The sequence below is a fragment of the Lissotriton helveticus genome, chromosome 4_1 (assembly GCF_964261635.1).
Source record: "Lissotriton helveticus chromosome 4_1, aLisHel1.1, whole genome shotgun sequence".
Classification (NCBI taxonomy): Eukaryota; Metazoa; Chordata; class Amphibia; order Caudata; family Salamandridae; genus Lissotriton; species Lissotriton helveticus.
The window spans coordinates 296,993,689-297,019,684 of NC_136063.1; the positions used below are offsets into that span (position 1 = coordinate 296,993,689).

The window sequence follows — 25,996 nt, forward strand, 5'->3', positions numbered from 1 at the left end:
ATATTGAGCATCTTAAAGGTGGATTCTCCTGAGGGATCCAAGAATATAGCTAAAATGTAGGAGAAATTTTGTTCTTCCAAAAATGGGAGAAAGGGCTGTGCAGAAAGTGCCCCCTGCACCCACACCCTAAAATGGTAAACACAAAAGGTTTACTGTGCTGAGCTCACCATCTTCCCAGCTTTCTGGTTACAAATCCATTTTTACCGCAGTTTTTGCATTTTTTTTTTGTTGAATATTTTTTACATTTTATTTTGAGTGTTTTCTACCTACTTGCACTGTGTGGTGGAAATAAGTGTGAAACCCACTGCTGAAGCCAGAAAACGAACCATTTTTGATAAGTTGACTAAATTTCAAATTGAGATAGAAGTAATTTGTGTAAGATCGCTCTTAGTTTTTCCAAAGACCTTAATCGTTAATATGAAAATAATGAACATTAGTTGGAAAAAAAAAAAAGAAATAGGTGACCTTTTTCTTTTGTAATGTTTTGCCCCAGTGCTGATTTACAAAAGTATTGTTAGTCTGTCAGACCGTTCAGGTCACTGGGATTCATTGTGTTTGTTGGGTGTCAAAAACCAGGCTATTCCCAGAGCTAGCAATTGTTCTGCAGCTTAAAATGATAATTTTATTGTGTATAGACCATGCATCAAATCATACGGTAAAACCTAACGAATGAACAATTAGAAGGGAGAAAACCCATGTATTTTTTTATGTGCCATAGATACTCAGTTTAAGAATAGCGGTTATTTGTAAAACTCAGAATTACCCATAATCTCATGATGCAGAAGACACTTTGCAAAATATTTTCTTTCTTGCACTCTGGCTGACTTTTGGAAGCCAAAAATGGAGAGATAATCAAACGTTACTAATGCCCTACTATTCTGTATTACCATGCTTCTCCTGATTGAAAACACTGACCCACTTATATGACTGAGCCTATTGCCCTTGTAAGGGAAGGGCCCAAAGGCAAAATGGAGACAGCAAAATGTTTGTCCTGCAAACTGACCCATTGAGTACAGGCCAAAATTGTTGCAGCCAGCTTCCAACTAAGTAAACCTACCAAACTATCCCTAGTTGTCTTCTTACCGAGAATATTCAGCAACTGTCCACCTTTGGCTAAAATCACACATTTCCTCACATTTATTTGTGGGAATTTTCCACAAGCATTGAGAATTCACACAAATCATACCACCCAGCATTCTCACACTTTTGGACCGAGAGACTGTTGGGGCTTTTCTGGTAGGGGTACTGCTTGATGTCAGGCCGAACGGTCCCCTAGACCTTTTTGTTTTTTCCCCCTTGGCATGCAAGTGCCTGTACAGGGGTCAAATTGGAGGTAAATCCTCTACTATTACCCACTGGGATTGTGGCAGAAAAACTGTTTGGTCTCTAGAGATGCAGGTCAGTCTCCAACCGCATTCTTTTTTTATGATATATTTTGTTTTTTACATCCTTCTTGAGTGTAGATGGGGTTCTGCTACTCCTCAGGTGGGTGGGGATAAGGGTCATGGCCCCGCATAACTATCATCTAAACTTAGGCCATATATTTCCTTCAGCGATCTCCACAGCAACAACCAGGCCCTTCACACAGATCTTAAAGTATGCCAATCCTCTTGATATGGTTGTCCTTTTTTATTACAAACTTTGAAGGCATGGCATGCCCTATTCTTGTTATGAGAATGACCTCCACATACACTAGTTCCCAGGAAAATGCAGAAAACTAGCTTGTTTGACTGGATATGTTTTGAAGGATCGGTGCAAAGAGACCCTGCCTTCTTATGCTGTAAAAAAATGCTATTCTGAGTCAGTTATTCTGCTTCTTCTTTGTTTAACTGTTATCACCTTGAGGCTACCACTTTAAACAGGGAGGCAGGCACCCCTAAGAGAGACTTTAGAAGCCCCCCACACCATATTTCTCTCTTGTACTGAGCCTTTATTCTATGTGAGACACATGCTGTATATTTGAATATCAAACGTAAGACGCCACTGTTGTCCAAAGACAAGGCTAGTTTATGAAACCTTTACTAAGTTTTCATCTGTTTCTTGCATGTCTTTAAAGGGTAGTACGCGTCCTTTTTAAAGTTGTCGGTGTCTCCATGACCCAGATCAAGAAAAAGTTGATTTGAATGCAGTTCTAGATTTCGGCAAGTGATCACCTTCACTTCATATCCCAGTTGCAATAGAGTGTGCAACACCTCATTTGTTTCAATTTCGCAGTTAACTGATGTCCAGGTCATTTTGGCGGTCCTTGTCAAGAGGTGATATGCCAGGAACTGTCCCAACTGGAACTAAAAAATGTCTTATCTTGTATTGCAGGTAATGGTTTACAATGGGTGCGATCTTTGGAAATGTGGTGGCCACAGCAGCGCTCCTGGAGATCATGGCATTGTATATTTCGTCCTGCTCTCTCTGCTTTTAGTACAGCATTTTGCTGTCACAATCAGTATAGGTCAGGATCACCAAGTCTCCTTCCTTGTATTATGGCTGCCTGTAGTTCGATGAGATCTGTCTGATTGACTTCTATGATTCTTTCTTGAGCCATATCCACCAACACACTGTGCACAACATACTCTTGCTTCGTTGCTAAATAATACAGTTCCACATTGTGTGAACCTAAGCTTCCCATCCATAAGAAATAGTAGCTTATTGAGGACCCTTGACACCGTACACCAAGTTGGATAATGAGGAATTCAGTTCCCTGAAGAAATGTATCCTCGGTATTGCAGGCATGTACTGGAAGTGACTGTAGGGGAGTTCCTTACTGCTGCCACTGCGGATAGTTATCCTTGTTCATTTAAAAAAAGGAGGTGGGCTGCCCAAGGACGTGGCGCTGCCCTGACAAACCTTCTGCCATATCGGTGCTCAACACCACAACACCCGGGGTGAGGGCTTCAGCCCCCAGGGTGAACCAGGCAACCTCCAGCTGCCGCGAGTGAGGGGGAGGCGTGGCCATCACTCTTACAGCGTCGTCTCTCCACCCACGTCGCTGGACGAAGCCCGGACCAATGGTGGGCCCGTCTGAGCCCGTCCGATACCGGCAGAAACTGGACTCGGCCACCCCCCTAAAATCCAAGTTGCAAGTATATACCAGTAGTGTTATTTATTTTGTGTTTATATACTGAACTTGATTTAACATGAACAGGCAGAAGGTGGGTTCTGGGTACTTTAGATGCGTTCCTCTCCAGGGCGGAATCTGCCCTGATTCATGAAATACAGCTTACTGAGCGCAGATTATCGTTTGAGCCACTGGCACCTTTGGTTAGTCTAGTGTCCTCAACCCCCGCTGAGAGTACCGTTAGTAACAGTGCTGCTCCATTGAGTAGCTCGATTACATTGCCCTCATTGTTATTAACGAACCCGAAAACCATTGATACGGGTAACTTATCACCAGTCCCCAGTATTCCCATGGTTAATACAAGAAGTCACAAAACGAGACAGCCTCAAAGTGGGGTGCCACCTTAAAAAAAAAAAGGAAATTGCGGGCCCCCCAAGCCCACATAACTGGCATCAGAACCCAGTATACGGAAGGTGGGTGATAACAGGCGTGAAGACTGTATTAATGAAAATACAGCCTCCAAAAATCTATGTATGACTCCTAATACTGCTGTTGTAACAGATCCCACAAACTGTATGTTTGAGGATGATTTCCTCCCTCAGATAGGTAATACACTTGCGGCCTTGATCAACCCACTATTGGATAAATTGACCCAGATAGAGGGTAGGCTGACAAAAATAGAGCAGACTATATCTAGTGTTATGATGACCAACACCAATACCAACAAAAGGGACAGGGAGAAGGATTGGTCACTCAGAATGAGAACTGACCATGCACTAGGATTCGTACTGACACCCTGCCATGCCCCAACTACAGTGTTAACCAGGACTAATCAACCCCTGAATTACATCAATAGCGGTACCAATTTCTCTTGCCCTTCTTCTGTTGGGGATAGATGTTCCAGGATGTCTCAAAGTAGGAGTACTAGCATCACCCCACACATAATTACAACCCATTGCATCTGCCCCCGGATGCAACACCATACACAGTGGTTCTGGTCAATGTTCCAGTCACCCGGCCCGCGGTACAGGAACACTGGTCTTCACTGAGGAATAGGGCACTACATCTTCTGACAGCTAGGACTGGTATTAAGCATGAGCTTTTTTCTAATTTTAAAATGGTTCGCAGGATACCATGGATTGGTAGTTCACACAAATCTCTACCAGGGGACTGTGTGGTGTTAAGTTTAGGTTCCCCAGGGCTGGTTCAACACATTTTGGACAGGGCTGGCAATCTTCAAATCAAGGAGAGGGATATTAACATCTTCCCTCTGGGTTTTTTCTACCAACCAACTATAAACCGAAGGGGAATAAATGGAGGGTTGGTGCGACAAGTGCATGGAATACCAAGCTATCCAATCCCCACATCTAACCGCTATGGGGTGCTGAACTCTTTGGAAGACATAGACTGACTTGAACGTGGTATTGATCCATCAATTCAAGGTACAAACAATTCCATGGGTATCCAAAAGAATGGGATTGCATCCCACTTTGTTTCCACCAAAATACCAACTCTAAACGGGAACAACAGACCTATAGAGGTAGAACATGTGGGGGCTATTTTAGGCAGGATGGGAAAGGGAGTAGATGGGGTGAACCTGTGTAATGAAGTAGAAGAGGACTGCTCCAACTCCTTGCCCTGTGTTAAGCCCCATGTAGGGGTTTTTGAGTCCAATGATGGAAGTATTCAAGGGGTCTATGGGTAACCCTGTCCCGCCCCCCCCAACCGCCCTGATGTATTTAGAGCACCAATACCAGGGTATGGTCAATCCAATCTTTCACTGGTAAGCTGGAATATTGCTGGTAAACCCACTCCTCTGAATGGCCAACATTCATTGATAAACATGATATCTGGGCTTTTCAAGAAACCTGGGTGCTTGATCAAATTGGTCATCCAGGCTTCCTAAATTTCTTTAAGCCTGCAATAAAGGGACAAAGGGGTAGACTAAAGGGGGACTAGTTATTTAGGTTAAACAGAATGCGGGATACACAGTGGAGGAAATTAAGATCGATAGTGGGGCCCTCTTGGCTTATAGACCTCGGATGGGTAAGGTTTTGAACATACTGTTCATTAATGTATATGTAAGAAGGACACCTGGAGGTAAAGAACCGAGTATAGTCACTATACTGGATGGGGTTTTGGATAGGTATACGAGACGCAGTAGCCTGATTATTGTCGGGGACTTTAACTGCACCTTTGAGCCCTAAGACTGTGAAGATGGTAATCTTAGTAGCGAGGAGGATGCACAATAGAACATTCCATCCCTTGATCTTCCACCTATTAAAAAATGGACTGAACTGGCACTCCAGCTGAAAGGGTTGTGCTTAGAACGGGGCATAAGGGCAGTGAACGGGAGTTCACGGTCCGATAGGCGGAGTATACACACCTTTAATAATGGCACGAGAAGTAGTAGGATTGATTATATCTTCCTTAGTTTAGAACTATGGTCGTCTTTAAGTATGGGCCCAAAATTCGTTCCGCTCGCGGAATTTGTGGATTTTCCGCAATTTCGTGATCCGCGAATCTCACGAAATTGCGGGAAAATCCGCGAGCGGGATGAATTTTTTCCAGGAAGCACTTACAGGGTTACAGCAGGTGCCCAAGTTGAAGCTAATTTCTTTGTAACGATTTACAAAATGGTTACAAAGAAATTAACTTCAACTTGGGCACCTGCTGTAACGCTGTAAGTGCTTCCTGAGTGGCGCCTCCAGAGTTCGTTGCCTACTTGCAACTATTCTCTGACCCTCGAAGCAGGGTCAGAGAATAGTTACAAGTATGGCACAACAGGAAGCACTTGCAGATAAGGAAGCAATGGTGAACCAGAGGGTGGCAGTGGTGAACCAGAGGGTGGCAGTGGTGAACCAGAGGGTGGCAGTGGTGAACCAGGGGGTGGCAGTGGTGAACCAGGGGGTGGCAGTGGTGAACCAGGGGGTGGCAGTGGTGAGCCAGAGGGTGGCAGTGGTGAGCCAGAGGGTGGCAGTGGTGAACCAGAGGGTGGCGCTGCTAAATTGGGAGCCCTGTGGGTGTGAGCCCCCGCGCTGCTGAACTGCACAGGGGTTGTGAGCCCCCGCGCTACTGAACTGCCCCAGGGCCCAGTGGGTGTGAACCCCCGTGCTGCTGAACTGCCCCGGAGCCCTCTCAGTGTGAAAATCATTCATGCTCAATTGCCTGGGAGCCCTCTGGGTGTGAGCACACATTGTGCTAAGTGCCCCCCTGTCCCCAGTACATATATACCCGTACTGCACAGCACCATTATGCTCTTGCACCATGAAGTCTGGTGCCTGGATGCTCCTGATACCACCGTCTGGTGCAGTCAAAATGTAAAGTCATAACTTGCTACACAGCACCAATAAACACGTGTCCCCCTGGCACCGGTATGCGCATGTACCAGGCGTGCAGCACCCGCATGCCACTGCACCCTACTGCCCAGCGCCAGCATATGCCTGTATGGGGCAGTTTAGTATGAGATGGGACATTGTCCAGCAGCTGCATGCGCCTGAACCCACTGAGCAGGATCAGAATAGCTTTGTACCAACACGCGCAGCAGAGCTATGCTTTCTCCTCATCTGCTGCTCTGCTCGGTCTCTGACCCTTTATAAACAAGATGCATGTGAATTCGCATAGAAGCCCCGCCCGTTTGGCCCCGTCCACCACACACTAGCGGTATGAAACGTCTTCCCGCCCGTCCCCACTATAATGGCCAGCTCACTTAAGGGACCTCGGCGCCTTTTGGCGCGCTGGCAAAGTTACAGGCACACGTGGTCATATATTTGTGCAAATGGCAAAAAAATCCGCGACTTCGCGGGTAAATTCGCAAACTCGCAGATTTGTTTTGCAATTTCGCGCGAATTCGCGGACTGCGAATTCGCAAATTTCACCCATACTTAGTCGTCTTTACAGGACATGGTACTTTATGATCGGCTTGAAAGTGACCATAACCCGTTAGTATTGACCATGCAGGTCCCAGGCCTATCCAACTATGAATGCCAGAAAACAGCAAAGGTTGTAGTAGAATTGGAGTCCTCCAACGATTCCAGGAGAGTCAAATGGGTCAGTGTGGCAACCAACGAAGGGCACATAAGACAGATGGAGTCACTGGTTGAGTGTTCCCTGGTAACTATCCAAAACTGTGACACTCAAGAGGACATGTATTCAATCATTTTGCAGGTTTACAATGACTTGTTTTCAAAACGTAAACCTTTTTTTGTAAAGAAGTTAAAAAAACTGGAAAGGAAGTTAAGCCCAAAGCAGCCCCCTGGTACACTAAATTATGTATAGAGGCTTATAGGAGATTAGCGTGAGCAATTAGACTAAGGAGTAAGGAAGATATTAGATTGGAAAGGGCTGGCTATAAGCAAGCTTTATTACGAGCTAAACAGGAATGGGACGAACACCACTGGCAAAATCTGCTCGGTGCAAGCCAAGAAAAAAACATGGCTAACATTTGGTATCTTGTTAAATGGGGTAATGGTATATCAAAACCACTCACCATCAATCACGTTGCACCTGAAGTGTGGACCTCTCACTTTGAGACCCAGTTAGCTGTCAGTAGTGATTATATAGCCCAATTTCCTAAGCCCAATTCCACTACCACCCTGCATTTTTCTATACAAGAGGTCCAAAAAGCCCTCAAGCAAATTCCAAAATGTAAGGCACCTGGACTGGACTGCATTCCAGCGGAACTGTTCATGTATAATAGTGATAAGTGGGTGAGTTATATTCAAACTCTTGCTAATGCTATAGCAAGTGGAGCCCCCACCCCGGAGACGTGGTCAGGAGCAGAGATCATCCCGAATTTTAAGAAAGGGGATCAATTGAAACCTGGCAATTATAGGCTTAGAAGCCTTTTTGATTGTAGCCAAAAGATCTTTGTCAGGCTGATCTTAAGCAGGATGCGGGACATGGATGGATGAAACAGGCATTTTATCATCCATGCAGGCTGGGTTTAGGCCACATACAGGCACCATTGACCAGGTTCTTCTGCTGGAGGGTGGTAACCCTAGGGGGTGGCTTGCTATTTGCTGCCTTTATTGACTTAAAATCGGCTTTCGATTTGGTGCCCCGAGATAAAATGTGGAGCACCTCCCATGATATGGGGAGGCTGCCTGAATTGTTGGCCGTTTTAATTACTTTGCATAATTCAAACTTTGCCCAGGTACGCTGGGGTACGAATGGGGAAGTTACGAACACGTATCCCATCGCCAAGGGGGTACGTCAGGGGTGTGTGCTTGGCCCGACCCGGTTTTCCCTTTTTATTAACAGGGTCGTGGAATACTATTCAAACCACCCAACAGATGCTCCATCTCTAGATGGCCAGAAAATACTATTAATGTTTGCGGATGAAGGAGCAGAGACTGTCCCAAACAAACTATGGGCTTTTCAGATTTAACACCCCTGATTGTAGCCCAGAACAAGTTTGTGATAACTCTACTTTCCCTTCCTCCGTCGACCCCCCCCCCCCGTTGCCTCTCTACCTTGATTTGGGTTGTTACCAGATAGAGGACATTGCTCGCTTTAGACCTGTGGCACTATGGAGAAGATTATGGGCTACTCCTGACCTGTCTCTGTATGCCCAGGCACTGCTCGAACTCAGACGGGCTGATACCTCCTGCAAGATCCCCGGGTTGAGAAGGATTAAAAGCACTTTGAGCGACACTGGGATGAGTGGTATATGGGAAAATCCCGAAGGCAACCCTCTTCCCTCTAAGAAAGAGTTTGATAGCCTATTAGAACATGGTTAGGATGAAACGTTTTTCATCCACCATGAGTCCAACCTTGATGGGGGATTTCCTGGAGAGGAAACAACAGTACCATTACGAACCCTATTGGGATTATATCACGGTATTGCTCGACAGAAAACTATCATCAATACAGAGTGGGCTCACTTCCAATTAAGACTTTTACCTGCAAATGGCATCCTCTGAATGATGATAAATGTAATACATGTCTGTTGCAGAGGGAAACTATAGCACACTGTCCAGCCTACAAAGCCCCTCATAACAGATGGCTCATACCAATCTGTCTAAATCTCGGTACCAGGGAGGACATAGAGGCATTAAGGATTTTAAAGACAGACACAAGTGAGCCCATAGTAATTGCCCTAGCGAAATTCTTGGGCTGGATGTGGGCCATTCGCAGCAAAACTGTCAAGGCTCGAAATGTAGCTAACATGTAAAGGGTCCATTCCCTCATAATCAGGCCATTGTAGTTATTAAAAATGTTCTTATGTAATCGATTTTATAAATGTTGACCTTTTTAAATGGAAATATGAATGTATAGCAGGATGAATTGATTTATGGTTTTATGTGAATTATTTATACTGGTTTCATTAATCTTAAAATCTTTGTATGATCAAACTGCTATAAATCTTAGGTTGTGGTGGAAATTAACAGTCCACAATATGAATTTATTGATGCACTGTTGTCTTTAATGATTTGATAATCGAAATAAAGGCTAAAAAAACGACATAACTGTAGGACCAGGAATTCATTTGGAGGTCCTTTGCCATCACCAGGAGGAGGAACCACACTAAAATGTGAAGGAACCTCATAAAGCTTCCAATGCCCTTGTTGCCACCAATGAGACTATCATCTCTTTCATATATCAAATTTAGAACATATTTTAAGGTGTGTAACACTGTTATTTTATTATTATTTTTTTGGGGAAAAACCTTTATTACCGTAAAATGAGGACAGATACAGACCTACAACCATCAATGCCGGTCAGTAATGCAAATCAACAAGAATAAATCAGTACACAGCTCATCAGCCGACAACCCGAGGGTCCGGCAGCATAGAAGCAGGATGAAGTTAGGAGCATCTGGCAAAGGAGGATAAATAATAGGTTTTACATTTTTATACATACGAACAACAAAAAGAAAACCCACAAGAAAAAGGTCGAGGCAAAATTATCAGTATGAGGGCTGCTACGTGCGGCATGGGGGAGACAATGAAAAGCAAGCATCAGGAAATCATGGAGGTGGGGAGCGGGGACCAGGAGCGAGCAATACTATACAAAGAACCGAAAAGCAAAATGCTGGAACGTCAAAGTCAAGGAGATCCCGTAGCATCAGGGGGTTCAGCAAGGGGAGGGTCACAAATCTCTCCACGATACGAGTTCCACTGACCCCAAATCCTATCCCACTTCCTGGGCCTACCTCGGGAGATGTACACGATTTTTTCTCGAAACATGCACCAATCCATGTTCTCCTCCCAGGCCGAGACCAGTGGTGCCCTATTAGATCCCCAGAGTTGAGCAATGTCCCTTTTTGATATTGCCCAGCGTGACCCATTGAACCTGAGCAACGGTGCAGTCATTTGGTTCCCAGACATTCAGCAAGCAGCGTCGGGCCTCAGGAAGTAGCCCGACGCCCGTCACTTCTCTCATCACCGCATGCACACGATTCCAGAAAACCACTACCGCCGGGCATTCCCATATAATATGGAGGAAGGTAGCAAGCAAACCACAGCCACGCCGACATAACCCATCCACAGAATAGCCCATATGCATCAAACGTGGACCCGTGACATAGATGCAATGAAGAATCTTTAGCTGCACCAGTCGGAGACGCGCCGGAATAGCGACTTCCTTTGGGGAGGATATTGCAGCCTGCCAGTCCTCATCGTCTAATTCCAGCCCGTCCTTAGTCCACGCCTCACGCAGCTGTATAAGAAGGTCCGAACGGGTATTAATAGGTTTTTTATATATGAGGGAAATAGTGCTGTCAGGGACATGCCATCCAGCACTCTATCCTCCAAGGGAGATGACTCAGGGATCGAGGTACCGGCGGGGAAGACCGAGTCGAGCGCGTGGCGGAGCTGAAGGTATCGAAAGTGCTCTCTATCACTCAGCTTGTATTCCCGTTTCAGCTCGTCAAAAGTTTTGACTCTATTGGTGGCCCAAAGATCCCCCACTTTGCTAATACCGATAAGGTCCCATCTATCGAATCCCTTTGAAGACCACAAGCCACCCAATCTTTCAGCTGCATATAAAGGAGTCGCCCTAGTAAGTTTACCAGTCCAGCCCGTAGCCGATGTTGCACTATCCCATACACGTATCGCCACCACAGTGGGGCCCGTCAAACACCTCCTGTCGATCTTGGAATAAAGCGCTCTATTATAATCACCTCCCGGCAGTTGCCACCTATCCATATCGTAAGCGGGATTAGGAACAGGACCATACATGGCGTGGTTGATAGCACTCAACTGGGACGCCCAATAATAGCGCTTGACGTCAGGCAATGCTATACCACCGTCATACCAGGGCAAAAACACTGTAATTTTTGAGCTGGGAATAATTTTATATCTGCAAAGCTAAAGAAAGCCCTACGCTATGTGAAAACAGTGCAATCGTTCAAGTGGTATAGATCAGTATCTTGCTAGAATGGTAATCGGAATATTTCTTTAAATGAGTGGGAAGGCCACTCGTTTGTTTGTAATATTGGTGCTATGTTAGACCCTGGAAGAGACCACTATGGATGCATGCAGCCCGGAAGTAGTCGTCCCCCCAACCCATTCCTGCACAACCGCCCAGAACACTCCAGTTAACGGTCGCAGAAGGTTTACAGCAAAGTTACCCCTTTGTTACTTGGTTGTGTATTACTTTATGTAGATTATTACTTGAGAGATTATTTCTGTACTTGACCCATAAGGCTCTCTGTTATATTATGTTGCCTGTTCTTTGAGGCGGGTTATGTATGGTCCTGGTATTGACTGTGAATGTGAAAAAAATACAAAAATGTTTAAAACGATTTTCCCCACAGCATTTCATAGTCACCAGAACATTTTCATAGGAAGGGATGTAGAAAATTCTGTGAAATATATTGCAGTGTGTGCATCATACCTATTGTGAAATCTAGATTGTTACACTGCATGTAAAATGCGCAGCATCAGCAATTTCTAAATCGCAATTCAAATAACATGCAAGTAACGTCTCAAGTCACATCTAATCTAAACCTATCTAATACCATAGCATCATCACGTTTAGAATTTCCATGAAGCCTGCATTGAAAACATAGCAACCAGATATATATTTTATAATGGCATTATGTACACTTATAACTCTGACAACTGTTGAGAATTTTCAAATTTTGGGAGACACCATATAACATTGGTAAACATTTAGATGGGAGTAGTCCATACTTGTTATTTCTTAAAGTGGTACACAGACACTGCTAAATAATGTGCATTGCTCAAAGTAATTCTAGCTCGAACTGGTAATATTGCATTGTACAAGGTAGCAAAACAAAGAAATATAAGAAGTTGTAAGTCGACTAATCGAGTCTTTTCTTTATCAAAAGCACCACATTAGGATTTGGTAGCAATGGCTCGTTTCATTGTCTTTTTCACAAATTATTGGGCTAGGCATTATATTGTGCTCATTATAGTCAATAGATGTTATCTCGATGTAGGGTTTTTAGTAAGACCGGAAGCTTGGCGCTTGGGCTGATAAGCGTAATGTATGAGATGAGGAGAGTAAGCACGGTGCTGCCAGGTCAGGGGAAATACCCTGTAACCCCAGTGGATGTGTGGGTTGTGAAACCCACCCCAGTCAGTGATTAATTTGTAAAATATTAGGTGCAGGTGCTCAAAATATTTTTAGGAGGTGACACCTACTTCCCTCTGCTCCACCTACTTCCCTCTGCTCCACCTACTTCCCTCTGCTCCACCTACTTCCTCCACTGACTGACAAAGTACAACAGTTTCCCAACTATGCAAAACTAACAGCCCTCTCTCGCCCTCTCTATCGGCCCCTCTCTCGGCCCCTCTCTCGGCCCCTCTCTCGGCCCCTCTCTCGGCCCCTCTCTCGGCCCCTCTCTCGGCCCCTCTCTCGGCCCCTCTCTCGGCCCCTCTCTCGGCCCCTCTCTCGGCCCCTCTCTCGGCCCCTCTCTCGGCCCCTCTCTCGGCCCCTCTCTCGGCCCCTCTCTCGGCCCCTCCCTTTCCCTCCCTTTCCCTCCCTCTCCCTCTCCCTCTCCCTCTCCCCCTCCCTCTCCCCCTCCCTCTCCCTCTCCCTCTCCCTCTCCCTCGTCCCTCTACCCCGTCCCTCTACCCCTCCCCTTCCCCCTCTCCCCCTCTCCCTCCCTCCCTCTCTACCTCCCTCCCTCTCTACCTCCCTCCCTCCCTCTCTACCTACCTCCCTCCCTCCCTCTCTACCTCCCTCCTTCTCTACCTCCCTCCCTCCCTCTCTACCTCCCTCCCTCCCTCCCTCCCTCTACCTCCCTCCCTCCCTCCATCTACCTCCCTCCCTCCCTCTCCCTCCCTCCCTCCCTCTCCCTCTACCTCCCTCCCTCTCCCTCTACCTCCCTCCCTCTCCCTCTACCTCCCTCCCTCTCCCTCTACCTCCCTCCTCTCCCTCTACCTCCCTCCCTCTCCCTCCCTCCCTCTCCCTCTACCTCCCTCCCTCTACCTCCCTCCCTCTACCTCCCTCTCCCTCTACCTCCCTCTACCTCCCTCTCTGTCTCCGTCCCTCTACCTCCCTCTCTGTCTCCGTCCCTCTCCCTCTCCTCTACCTCTCCCTCTGTCTCCGTCCCTCTCCCTCCCTCTGCCACCCTCTTCATGTCACCCTGCCTGTGTGTCAGCCCAGGTTGTGACAGCTTCCCGGGCGCACACACAGCCCTGGGCACTTCAAAGGTCTTTAAAAATACCATTTGCATGTTAATGAGGCTTTGTTGTATTTCACCTCTTCTTAGGCCCCTGCAGCTCCACTTTGACTATCACTGAAATCATCCGGCGGCCGGCCCCCACAGAGCAGCAGAGTCTCTTAGACTCGCGCTGCTGCAACCAGCAGTGTTTGCAGACTCTAATTAATTTTTTTTTTAAATACACTGGTACAATGACTGCAAGGTCCGCGGGCCGCCAAGGAAGGCTTGCCGGGCTGCTGGCGGCCCGCGGGCCGTACTATGAGTACATGTGGTGTAGGATCAAGTCATCCATACTGGTAGGCAGTATATTGTAAAAGTGCTCGGGAAAAGCATCATGATTTAAAATCTGCCACAGTAATTGGGGTTGTCTTTACTGATAAGAATGCATTAGTACCCAAAGTAACAGTTTTTTTTTTTAGGCCAGTGTGTGGATTACAATTGTAATTTATGAATTGCAAGTAACCAATGAATATCTGTTAAACAAGCATTTGCAATGCAATAGGTCTCGCAGTTACACAAGTTAAAGCTATTGGCATTGTAAATGACAATGCCTTTTATTTAGGTTTTTAAAACCAAACCAAATCTAAAAGGCATTGTTATTTACCATGTCAATCGTTCAAACTCACGTAAATGCGAGACCTATTGCCTTGCAAATGCTTGTTAGAATTTAAGACTGCCAAAGCGCCCCAGGCGTCAGCTCCGTCTATATAGATCATGAGCCCATCGAATAAGTTTCCAAAATCACAGATTAGTATCTTTATAAGAAAAACATGCTGCAAGCAGTTAGATTCATACTCTCAGGTAAACAACTTGAACATGAGCTACCCAATAACAGTAACCTAAAAGTTCTTAAAACAATTTATATCAGCCCACACGATCTGTCCATCCACAAAATTCCAGGGCCCCACTTAATGTTAAGAGTTAAATGAAATTCAAAGCCACTACTACACAACGATAGACCAAGGCCCCACAGTGCTAACCTGCCGTAGCCCTCTTACCTGGAAGCAGAACGAGTGTTTCTCCCTCTTGGTGTGCCAGCTAAAGTATCCTGCCACTACTACAAATATACGGGGCTCCACCCCCAACTCATTAGCGACATCCAATCTGTGACGAACATTCCAGGAAATAAAAACACTACCATCTGGGTATCAAAAAAACGGGGGAAAGAACGACCGCCATTTCTAAGAGGAATAGACTGCCCATAAATCAATCCATTTATAGACACACCCGTGTAATAGATTACATTGAAACTGAATCCGGTTATACAACGACTGCCCATATGTGAATAAGTAAGGCGATCAACATTTTGCGAAAATCAGGCAGCGGGCCATTAATCTATGGAACAGAAAAAGGGGGATTGCCACCATATGTAAGAGGCCTGACTATACCAAAAAGTGAACCCACTTCTAAGTATATATCGAAAAATGGGGAAAGAAATAGCCGCCATATCTCAGAAGTATAATCGGTCCCAAATGCAGTCAATACAAGGGCACTCCACCATTTAAGGGATAGAGTTCACACGGGATAATGTAATGTAACAATTGCACAAATATGTATTAAGTCGATCCATAATTCTCGAAACTCAGGCACCGGTCCCTAAAAGACAGCGTATGTACAGACAGAGAATATTTGCTTGGTGCACTGTGAGGAGATGTGCCCGTTTTCGGACTGGAGCAATCGTAACTAGAGCAGGCTTACGTGCTGTATGTGAAAGAAACACGCGTTTACTGCCATCAGGTTGTTATGCTTCATTCGGACCTGTGGTGTATCGTGACTTTGCCAAAATACGATTGCCGCTGTACCCGTGAGTGCCAGAAATATGAGTGGGTACGGCTCATGAGGTAATAGCAGTATCAAAAGCTCCGGTATCGGAGCGTGCCGTGATTAAATAATAAATAAAGTAATGCGGCGCAAAACAGATCTTAAGTGCTGATAATTTAAGATCTAATTAAAAAACACACACAACACACTCTCATACAGGCAGCACAAGCAGTCATCCACATGCGAGCAAATTGACAAAATCTTCTTACTCGAAGCACGCTGATTCAGGGCTTTATGAGCTCCCCCGACCCTGCTTTATCGTGCAACCACCATCTAAAACGGAGAGTGGTAGGGAAGTGAGAGGATCGGAAGGGTTCCGTCGAACCTTGACCCATCTGGTTGGGCTATATCAGGACTTACTTGTGGCTTGAGGAAGTCAGGCGGATTAGCCTAGCAGCGATTCGGTCGGGAGCTCCGTGGGAGTGAGGTACGGGCTCAATGTGTAACTAGAGCAGGCTTACGTGCTGTATGTGAAAGAAACACGCGTTGCTCCAGTCCGAAAACGGGCATATCTCCTCACAGTGCACCAAGCACATATTCTCTGTTTGTTTGCACTGGATTAATATGCCCTCACCACACCCTTTCTCCCCGCTTTTTCCACAGGTTTTTATTTGAAACTACACGGAGAACAACACTTTTTAGAAATCACCGGTTTGGGATTTCATGCACACTATTAGGCCTGGGCAGGATACACCTTAGCGTGTGTAGACCACCCAGCCTAAGATACACTGGTCCTGATGAAAACCTCTATAATCACACGAAGGTTGAAACATGTAGACCTACCCTTTTAACTTACCTTGCGTCTATTTTTTTGACACCACAGCCTACCTAACCAGGCAAAGGTGCCACATGTAAATATAATTGTATATATTTTTACTGATTGTCCAACCACTCCAGAATAAAGTCTTCGAGTGGGTAGTGTTGCGACAACTTTTAACTACACTTTTCTATTCATATCACATATAAAACAAGAATAACCAGCTCCACTGTAATCAGGTGTCACAGCACACCTGGATGGCATTCGGCCGTCCGGGTGGGGCCCTGATGATGAAGCATGTCACCAACTAGGTTGGTGAGTGAGGGGTCTTCTAAGGACAAAGGATTGTCCCAGATTGGGTCGCAGGGCATGCACCTCAATACCGTGATAACTATACAGGTACTTAGTATCCTTAGTGGCTACTCCTCCATTTGTTTAATTATAGCCCCCAGCAACCCTTCAAGAGAAGGGGAGGGCAGCACATGTCAGGAAGGTCACGGATGTTCCTTACTTGAATTTCTCCGGGGGCAGTAGCAATTCCTTGTGGCTCGGGCTGGCTGCGCTAGGAATCCGTAATGAAAACATCCTGCTTCGATCAACAGGAGTGGGCGCCTGGTGTGTAGCAAAACAGAAAGCAGCAACAAATCTACGTGAGCTGGGCCTCGCCTGCGCAGAGCAGATTCTGTCCCCGCCTCTGTGAGAATGCACCGGATCCACTTGTCCTAGAGGCTGAGGTCGGTCCACAACAAGGCAGATTTTCTCTTTTATATCCGGTGCCAGCCATTTCAAAAACAATGTGTCCAAGACACTCTTCAAATCCCCTGAAGCGGCCACCACCTTCACCTGTGATCTCCGAGGCAGCTAAATCAAGTTTATGGTTGCACAGAAGCGCTTTTCTTATTTAATTGTGTCCAGGCCGCAGGTCTTCATTGCGCATGCAATATGGCTAGATGTGAGTGCGTGACTAATACATTTTAGTGTGGTGATGAGGACACTGGCACTAAAATGCATTAGTTGATCCCTAATGGTTGTTACTTGGCAGGGCTGCCCAATGCCTAGTGAGGGGAAAATACAATAGCCCCGGCCCTATGAAATAAGTGCCGGTGCTGAGCACAGGAAAGCATCGGCACAAATTAAGCACTGACCCCAGTAAATGAGAACAGAGTCCTGGGAACACGTAATGAGGATAAAACACTGGTAGAAATGTCTAGTATTTGTATTTAAGTGGTTGACACCAGTGGATTAGTTAGAAAGTTTTAATGATGCAACAACAAAGAAATGCCCAGCTGACACGTGTTTCTTCACAAAGCGGGAAGTATCCCGTGACTCTTCAGGGCTGTGTGGCGGTGTAGGAGGATGGTGTAATCAGAGAGCCGGTGGATAAAACAGTATCAGACCACAGGAGGTAGCCCGTAAACCACAGAGAGACTGGGGCAGTAAATTATATCAAACTACGTCTCAACATGGGTACCATTTGAAGAACAAATAAAGTTAGCATCATTAATTGCAATGGATTAAATCTGAATGGGAGAAACACGGAGACATATGCATGTAAAGGTTAGCTTGTATTAGAATCAATTAAAACGTGTGAAAGAACGTTTCTGTGCTGGGGTAGTGGCACGCGATTAAATTGGCGGCAGTGCGGCGCGGACATTGGGGAAAAGGGGGCGGACGGACTTACTCCCAGTAATTTCGTCCGCCCCCTTTTTCCCAGCTGTCTGCGCCGCACTGACGCCAATTTAATCACGTACCACTACCCCACCACAGAAACGTTCTTTCACAGGTTTTGTGACCCTTTGTCTTGCTACCTTTATAGTACTGCAGCGCTATTTGTAATTATCCAGACCCCGCTAGGGCCCTTCCAGATGCCCCAGTTGTAGTCTCCACTCCCAGCTATGCGATCTTGTATCCATAAGCGCTTTTAAGAGATAAGTGCCTTCCCTCACTGCAGCCATAAGTGACTTTTGACATAAGCACATTCTTTCCCTCAACCTACTTTTCTGTCCCTCTGTGGTCCACACCACCCTGAGATAAGTTTCCTTTTACCCTTAGGACTGCCTTTAATTTGTATGTAACCAGTCCTGATGATGGCCTAGACTCCCGTAGGCCGAAACGCCGTCGACTTCAACAGCGTAACTTCTGGCGCCCCTCTACGGACATCCTACCCCTTGTCTTCTGTAATTTGTGCATCATTTACTGCTTGGATGTCTTGAATATGTAAACCTTGTATACCACTTTGTTCTTCGTCGTGCCCAACACCACTGCTGTATATACCACATCACGTGCCACCTGCACCGTCACAAACTTCACGAGCACTTGTGCACAGTACCCTGTTGGTTACATGTTTATTAATGTAACGCAGTGCTATCTTACCATGTGCTTGTAGATATGATGTTTAATTTTTCCAACATGTTTTAATTGATTCTAATACAAGCTAACATTTACATGCATATGTCTCCCTGTGTTTCTCCCCTTTCGGATTTAATGCATTGCAATTAATTATGCTAACTTTATTTCTTCTTCAAAGGGTACCCATGTTCAGACATTGTAGTTTGATATAGGTGGATAAACCAGGGCGGCCAAGGGGTCTGATGAACCCAGCGGTCAAAATCAGGAAAACAAGATTGGGATAACGTTTAGCCCAAAGAATTCAGAGTGCCTTCTGCGGGGCGGATGCAGTCGGGCGGGTCCGTGAGAGCTCCCCGGATGCTGGAGCTCTCACGAACCCGATATTTGAATCCAGCCTTCGACTGACGTGAGGTGTCCGGCGCACCCGCCTCCCACACCCTCCAGTTACTGGACTGTCAACACACGGTCCCTTCTGGCAAAGTGCTTTCCTCTGCACACGGCACACCCGCCCGACTGCATCCGCTCCGTAACACATACACTGCTCATTGGAGTCTACTACCCCACCAGGGTTTTTACCTCCTTCACTACACGTCACAGTGAGACGTTCTAATACCCTGAAAAGGCACTCTGAATTCTTTGGACTTCACCTCATCCCAATCTTCTTTTTCTGATTTTTGACTGCTGGGTTCATTAGACCCCTTTGTCGCTCTGGTTTATCCACGGCTCTCTGATTACACCATTCACCTACACCGCCACACAGCCCTGAAGAGTCACGTGATACTGCCCGCTTTGTGACGAAACACGTGGCGGCTGGTCATTTCTTTGTTGTTGCATCATTAAAACTTTCTAACTAATCCCCTGGTGTCGACCACTTAAATACAAATACGAGACATTTCTACCAGTGTTTTATCCTCATTACGTGTGCCCAGGACTTTGTTCTCCTATAGTCAATAGATGTTAATCCCGCTCACTACTAGAACTCAGTTACCTCCTTAGTCTGCATACCTTTTATGATGTGAAAGGAATCCACCAATCCCCAGGCTACGCGCAACATACTTTTTATGCCTTTGTTGAACAGAAATTTGTACTTAAGTCTGAATTTGCTGGTTGCACTACAAAGTAGAAGAATATTAGCTTGTGCTTGTTTGATGTGGAAAAGTCTGCTACTGAGACATGTTCTCTTATTTGCTTTCTTTTTTTTCAACTCAGCAGACCACTCCTACCGCCACAGTCTTCTGGATTACCTCCTAATTCTACCACTTCGTTCCTGACCCTGAGGATGCCAGACAAGGAATGGAGGGTTCGAAAAGAGCGGTGCAGAAGCTGCAATTGCAGAGGCAACCCTCTACACTCCTACGTTGAAGAGTGGTAATAAATAAACACACCAAGAAGTGCATTAAATGTAATTATATTTGCCCACAAAGATGGCAGAATCTAATATCGTTGCTAATCCTTGATAGCATTCAAAATTAATTATTTATTTATGGTTGAAATGTCCTGTGCTCGTGGTTTTTGATGAGATGCAAAGGACAATAAAAGCTTTACTACCTTGCAGGAATCTTATTGTAGGGTGGAGCACAAAGAAAATGGTGATGGGAAGAAATGCATATTTGTAATAGTATCACTCTATATTTCATCTTTAATGCATAAAAAACACAAGATGATACTGTCTCCAAAAATAAGCTGTAGTCTTCAGATATTTACATTGCATTCGTTTTGCCATATGCAACTTTTTCTGATGGGAAGAAAAGCCATTGTATTGTACATTCTAGAATTTAAACAGGCCTCCACATAAGTACTGCAAACTCTTCCTTGACTGCTTGAAAAGAGGGCTGAGAGAAGTTTGCAGGGAGTGCGCCAAAGGATGGCCGCTTCACCTGGGTCATGAAAATAAAGGAAGAGCAGCCCAGAGTATATAAAAGGAGATCCTGTGTCTAGTGGCTGCTTTTATGGAAAAGGGACTAAAAGTAAGGAAGATAAATGGAAACCCGTTGATAAGTGGTGAATGAGAATAAAAGGTTGTTATTAAGAATAACAAATACAAGAATCACAAATGAAAGAAAAAAGGTGCTACAATGAATTGCCGCAATGTACACAATTGATGTGAAACGTTTGAAACCCCCTGGGGCCTACCCAGGAATGCACATAAATAAATTGCTTTTGTTTTGTTTGTGCTCATATCCCCATCCAGCTGTATACGCTGAGACCCAGGCACATCCTTCCGACATATGTGGCATGTGCCATCACTGGCTCTTTCTTTTTTGCTTCTCCCTTTTGTGGATAGCAATATCCCCGTTTCAAGCAAAGAGACCGATATGTAATCGGTGGACAGTTGCGGTATTGTCTGCCAAACCAGAAAGGGCTTCCATCTCAGCTGAAGGTGACTTACATTCTACATCCAGTCTACTAATTTAGCTGACGGAGCACACCCATTCTGAAGCAGTTTGAGCGCTTCATATGTAATCTATTTCTTGCAGATTTCCCTTGTAGCGCGTAGTATCTGGAAAAAGACTAATCACAACTGCACCTTAGTTAAGTGGTGACCTGAAGATGGATCCACCCCAAATAAAATGAAGCAAAGTCTTACCTTAATTTCTCAACCCAAATTTTACTTACATCCCTCCAAAAAGATCAGTTACGGGCACTCCACAAACATATGCTTTTCTGTCTCTTCCTGCACTTCTTGCATTTTGGCCGATTTTATTGGGGGACGAACAGGCTCTATAGAGGTAAGCAAATAGTTCTTTCTGGTTGGTGCAGATTTTACAATAGAGTATAGTAAATGTAAAGATGCTCTCCATAATTGCTCCTTTTCCAGCTCCAGAAACTATTTTTCGCGATGTGAGTATGAGGGCTCTCATTTTTTCGTCTGCCACGGTGATAATTGTCCTGTACCATATTGCTACCTATTTCTTGAGTTGGTACTAGTTCCTATCCGTTTAAGGAAGTCCTCTTGGACCAGATAGTTCACTTCCGATAGGCGTTGAGATGTCCACCAAGAGTCAGGTTGTAGACATTTAAATTTTGCGACTCCTTTCTTCGCCAGATCAGAAAACTCCTGCCATGAAACCAGCTGATCACATTTCCAGAAGTCTACCCAGGTAGAACAGTTCCCATTCCTGAGGTGCAGACTGTTTATCCTTGAGCCCCTCCGCGGTTCCGGAGAACACTATAATGGTACTGTTTCTGTATGGTAGTGTATCCCAGGAGCTTTCCTAAAATAGACCCACACCCCTAAAGCAGTAGAGAGTACCTTCAACCTGATGTGTTTGAAGAATTTCTGAATTTTAACAGAAATTTACCAGGGCCAATGTGCTTCAGCATAGCATTTTACAGTTGGCCAATATAAGTTTACAGACAATGTCCAATCCATCCCCCGGTTCAAGAAAAAACGATCCGGAGGCCAGAAATTCTCGGTACTTGCTCCTACCTTCTGAAATTCCCCCCCCCCCCTCTCAGATCCTCCCCCCTCCTACACAGAGTTTCGTAAAGCCCTTAAGACTTTTCTGTTCCAGCAAGCTTTTAGCCTATAGCCCCCGATATCCCCCCAGTTTTGAAATCCTTTAGCGCCAAGAAACTGCCTAGTGAATGTGCGCTCTACAAATTGCTAAAAATTCAAATTCAAATCCATTAGGTTAAGGGACAGCATCTCTTTGCCAGTTCAAATTAAATTAGTCCATTCCTCCTGTCGGTTTAGCCTGGTTTTCATGATGTCCATCTTCAGAATCCATCTTAATTCTTCTTTATTAAGCAATTGTTCTATGTTCCCTCCTCCTTTCAGGTAATATGAGGACACTGATCACTTGCCATTGAGTATTATTTTTTGTCTGGCCCTCGGTTAAGTAGCGCTCTACTAAAGAGGCAGTGGGGACCTTACAGCGGCTACAGCTACAGTGTTGACCGATTCGAATATATTTTTTGTGTGGTTGTCCAGTGTAAAGTTTGCCACATGGACATGTTATTAAATACTACACATTAGAAGTGTTGCAGAAGTAAAAATGTTTAAGGGATACCACAACGTTATGTACAAAGATTTTGTATTCTACCAAAAAAGGCTTACACTACAGCTGCCACATTTGAAATGCCTTATGGTTAGGGGTAGGTCCCAATTTTTTACCAGTGTTTTGGATGATTTATCTGATGTCAAAGCTAAAAGAACAATTGATGAACAGAATGCAGAACTATGTCATACATTCGCCCCAGTACAGAGATCTTGGCTTAAATCCATCGTTGTTTTCCTCCCCATGCCATTCCAGTTTGAACCCAGCCACATGCAAATCAGTCTTGACCCTGTGCCCAATTGAAACAGTCCAGCCCGAACTACCAGGCCTGGTCCTCCCTGGACTGTAAACAAGCATCCTAGGACCGGTTTCGGGGTTTCACCCCTCATTAGCCAGGATAGAATGACTCCAGTGGCACGGAGAGCACTGGACTCACGTCTGGGCATATCCGTCCCACTCGGGGTGACAAATGGCACCTAAAAAATAGGACTTCCTGTATGGTAAGGAATCCCTTGGGTAATAAGGGTGAAAAATCTAATATTGCAATACTTTATTTCACTCTGTTGGTTTATGGTAGAGTGTTGTGTGTAATGTATTATTTTATGCTCTATTATGTTCAGGAAAGGGATTTTATTTGTATCACTTGTTAGGATAAAGGTCGGTCCATTGCTGTTTTGAATTGACAGTCTTAGAAATAGTCCCAAGGTCTCATTGGGACCTTTCCATATCAGAAAAATATTGTCAAAAAGGCTTTTCCATATTAGGATATTGATCCTTAAAGGATTTGAATCAGGAGAACTAAACGTAGACTCCAAGCTGTCCATGTACAGAATAGCAAAGCCTGCAGCAAAAACAGCCCCCGTGGAAGAACCTTTTATTTGCATGGTTGTCAATTATGAAAAAATAAATTGTTAGTGCCAAGGAGAGTAATTCTGTAATTAAAGTGGTAGGAACCTGGTGTGGTCTTGGTTTGCTACTGAGCTGGTCATGGACAACCCTAATCCCTTCCTGCTTTGGGATGTTTGTATATAAGGATGTCCATAGTGACCATGAAACATTCAGTTTGTGCAAATGGCATATTTTCATTCAGATGTATAAAGTTCATGGTATCACATATGTAGCAAGTAGTCAATAAAGTAAAGGTTCCTATATAAAACCACAGCCAGAAACTATGGACCATCTTATGAGATGGTGGGGGGGGGGGGGAGGCGGGGGAGCGGTTGTATACAATTTTGTGCAATCTGGGCAATGTGTAATATAAATCCCCAGAGTGCAGGGTTTTTTTGTGTTGGAAAAACAATGAATTCATTTTGGCTAAAGATTCTTTTACTGCTGTGGTAGGTCTAAAGATCTCCTTTTGTAAATCCCTTGTGGGATTCTTAGTAAGTTTGGTATAATGGTATGTGTTGGCTAATTGGCGGTATATTTCTGATATGCAGGTATCTATGTCCTGCAATAAATTTCACCTCCTTTTGTCTTCTGACTTAATGACTAGAGAAGTAGTCTTTTTAAGTCTGTTACGGATCTTACATTCTTTTAGTGTGATATTCTAAGGCGTGAAAATTCTCTTTTGTTGAAAATCATGAAGGGCAAGTTTCTCAAGTCAATATTTATATGGGAGTACTGCTGTTGGAGGATGAAGGCCTGTGGCATTAGTTGTTCCACAAGGTCTTTCTCATTTGTAGGTTGCTCTTAATCTTATCTTCCTGAAGAATCTCATGAGATCTGTCTGTACCAAAAGTTGATTTTCTTGATTTACAAAGGACAGCCCTCCACTTAACAAGTAAATGGCAGATAAGATGTGGGATGCTAAATTGAAAATGGGAATAACTTGGGAGTTCGTTAATCCTGTGGTGGTCTCCATTGTTAGTGCTTCCAGTGGGTCTGTCTCTCCCCTGGGGTGGGGTGTGGCGATACCATATCTGATTCCTCCTTCATCGTCTCTATACTTGTTGTGGTTAACCTAGTCCTAAAAAGTAGCCCTGCCCTTTCTTAGTAGCCCTGCCCTCTGGCATATGCTGGACCAGCTCTGTGGAACTCCCTCCCCCTCACATTAAAACAAATAACCAATCACTTATCCTTCCGCAAATCCCTTAAAACATATCTCTTTAACAGTACTTAAACCCCCTCCCTTCTTCCAGCAACTTTTTCCTAATGACTTGGCACAGTCCTTGTTTCCCTCTGAAAGGCAAAGCGCGGAGATACCCCTTCGGGGGTTTATTCACGCGCTATAGAAGCATATAAAATAAATAAAAAATAAATAAAATTAGTGGTGGCCCCACTATTGCCCCCTCCTAGGTCTGAACGATAACTGGACACCTCTGAAGTCTCTGAAATGGATACAAATTTCTTATGTTAAACCGCCCCTTCTCATGTTTCCAATTCATCAGTATATCTCGTCTGTCTAGTAATACTCCCAGCGGAACTGTGTAAGATTTCTCTATGGGCTTGCATGTATTCACTATTTCTCTTTTAAAAGGTGCCTTTATAGCTCGTTCCTGAGCAGGGTTTGTAAAGGCCTGATAGATACAAGAATGTTGTTTCAGATCCTGGGTGCATAGATAGAGAAGGTCTGCCGTCTATTTCTTTTTCTTTTTGGCACATTATTGCCTCCTGTCTGATGGTTCCTGATTGGACCTCAACACTAGTTGCAGAGTTCTGTACTCCGGCAAGAATTTTTTTTACAATAAAAGTACACCATTTCATGTTGCAAGCAAATTCCCTCCTCATGCAGGCACATTCAAATCCCTAAAGAAGGTGGATAAACTCCAAAATAGTTTGGACCATGCCACAGGAAAATGTGTGTTAATTGGAGTCCCTACCAGAGTTGCGGACCTACCTGGAGTGTGTGTAGTGGGACAGAGGTGGGTTCACTACTGGGTTCTCCTTAACAGAGACAGAAAACAGCAAACTCCTTATTTCTCCACACCCTACCATTTATGTTCTCCCCACCCCAAGTTCTCGTACAAGAGAAAATGTTTACACTTGCAGCCAGGAGTCACTGTATATAGTTCATAGTTCAGCGTTGTCAGTTTCTGGGCTGGCATAACTGTGACTGGAGGTGCTCGGTTTTTTTATGGGGGTAATGGGAGCCTTATAAAGCAAGGAGAGCTGGACCCTAAATATGCAATAAGACAAAGACTTTGCATTCCTTGCCTTTTATATTCTTAGTCCAAATAGAAACTAAAATGTGAATTTGTTTGAGAGATTCACTTTTGCGATCAAATGTTCATGTTATACAAAACGTTGTATGAGGTTACGATCAGGACAATAGAAATGTGTGTATTTAAGATCTTTTACAATAAATGTCTTTGGTATTAGTCTTTTGAAGTTTGTCATGCTCAGAATGAGCGGATTATGACAATTAAATATGTTGT

At 44.8% G+C, this 25,996-nt stretch overlaps 1 protein-coding gene across 12 annotated transcripts in view; it reads left to right on the forward strand.

Moving 5' to 3' along the window:
- The window catches only part of ZHX1 (zinc fingers and homeoboxes 1), a 214,291-nt gene that overhangs the window by 54,938 nt on the left and 133,357 nt on the right, over window positions 1–25,996 (forward strand). For 4 of the 12 annotated variants that reach the window (XM_078686810.1, XM_078686817.1, XM_078686818.1 and 1 more), the window contains exon 2: window positions 19,828–20,020. The gene's annotated coding sequence lies outside the window, so the exon portion shown is untranslated. The remainder of the gene's footprint in view (window positions 1–19,827; window positions 20,021–25,996) is intronic. The other 8 variants (XM_078686809.1, XM_078686820.1, XM_078686816.1 and 5 more) reach the window with 3 other exon arrangements.